Consider the following 1,876-nt stretch of genomic DNA (forward strand, 5'->3'; position numbering starts at 1 on the left):
GTGATAGTAATAGTACCCTTTTTATTTACATCATTATCGTGGTTGACCTACGTCTTTAATTAAAGAAACGAGGAAGTAGTGTGTGTGTGTGTGTGTGTGTGTGTGTGTGTGTGTGTAGGAATAGGACTCACTTATTGAGTTTTCATTAGCTGGTCGTTTTCGGGGGAAAGTTAAAACGAAATTAGCCTATAAGATAAGACTACGACATAGTAGAGAGAGAGAGAGAGAGAGAGAGAGAGAGATTATTGAAACGTATAACTTAACGCCTAGGTTCGGCTCCTCTCCAACAACTTTCAGACCAATCAAATGTGTTGTCGTGGCCAGTAATGTCTTGACAAAACTTTCCCACTAAGCATATTTCGAGTAACGCCTTCAAATTTTTATATTAGAGTAAATAATTACTTTCACCTGTCTCAACTCCCAATGCAGTAAGAAACTAAGAATCAATATTATTACGGGTTTCAGTTGACTCAACTAATAAAGTTTTTAATTGTTGAATAAGAGATCTGAAGTTCAATCCCTGTCTACACCAAAATTTGATTAATGTATTGGTCTGATTATAAAGAGCAATACACTTTTCAATGTTCTCTATCCCATTTAAATATTATTTCTTTATCTATTCTTTATTCTTTCTTTAATCCTTCTTTATTTTATTTTTTTCTAATAACTCTTTATTCTTCATTTATTCATTCTAAACTGCTATATTTTTCAAATTTGTAATAGTTTTATTTTTTAAATCTCCCAACGATATAATTTCAAATTTCCAACTATCTATTTTGCTAACATTCTAATTTTAATTTTCATGCTTGCATTATTTTTTTTTTTAGTCTTCATCAAATTTATGTTAGATTGGGGAGGAGGACAAGTGGCTATAAANATTTGGAAAAAAAAAAGTCTTAATTATTATTATGATCATTTTAGCATATCATTGAGATGTAGATGAAAGTGGGGAATAACTCTTCTTTGTCAAGTAGAAAATATTTTTCCATCACTAATGAAAGCAGAAATCCGTTGTAGTCTAGTTGGTTAGGATACTCGGCTCTCACCCGAGAGACCCGGGTTCAAGTCCCGGCAACGGAAATCCTTTTTCCTCTTTTTTTTTTCTTTTTTTTTTTCTTTTCCAATTCCCGGAAATCCTTTTTCCTTTGTTTTTTTTCTTTTCCAATTCCCTCTCTCAGCTTAGACTTTCAAACTTAAAAGCTTAAAACAGTTGAACCTCAACTTTCCCCAATTCCAATTCCTCTCATTTTCTTTTCCAATTCCTTCTCAGCTTGAATCTCAATTTTCCCCAATTCGATCCTTTTCCGATTCCATATCTAAGGTACGCTTCTCAATTTTCCTGCCCTAATTTCAATCCCTTTTCTCTCTCTCTCTCTCTCTCTCTCTCTCTCTCTCTCTCTCTCTCTCTCTCTCTCTCTATATATATATATATATAATCTTAATTTAAGGGATTATTATTCCTATTCATTAACTTCTAATTAATTTCCCCCAAAAATTAAAAAAAAAAGTTTTTTTTTTAGTAAAAACTTGGTATCATTTAAAAAAAAAAAAAAAAAAGTAGGAAGGCGGAAGGCCTCACATTTCTCCCATCAAAACATAAAAATATAAAGGCCACATCCACACGTTTCCTTAAACAACCTAATTTCGTTTGTTCTTAGCAGACGAAGAGAGAGAGGGAAATCATCGATGTGCTTCACCAAGGCAAAGAGAGAGAGTTGTGTCTTCTTTGTCCTCGTCGTTTGCACTGCCTTTATAGCCACTTGTCCTCCTCCCCAATTCCAATGACATTTAGTCCAAATGGGGCAGGTCGGTTTTTTTTTTTTCCTTTTATTTTTATAATTTAATTAGTTTTATGAGAAAATTTGAATTTTGTGAT

At 32.9% G+C, this 1,876-nt stretch overlaps 1 non-coding gene across 1 annotated transcript; it reads left to right on the forward strand.

Moving 5' to 3' along the window:
* Window positions 1–1,007: 1,007 nt before the first annotated feature.
* Window positions 1,008–1,080, forward strand: TRNAE-CUC (transfer RNA glutamic acid (anticodon CUC)). The gene has a single exon. It is a non-coding gene; the product is annotated as a tRNA-Glu (tRNA).
* Window positions 1,081–1,876: the final 796 nt, after the last annotated feature.

Source organism: Quercus suber, unplaced genomic scaffold (assembly GCF_002906115.3).
Source record: "Quercus suber isolate HL8 unplaced genomic scaffold, Cork oak 2.0 scaffold_546, whole genome shotgun sequence".
NCBI lineage: Eukaryota > Viridiplantae > Streptophyta > Magnoliopsida > Fagales > Fagaceae > Quercus > Quercus suber.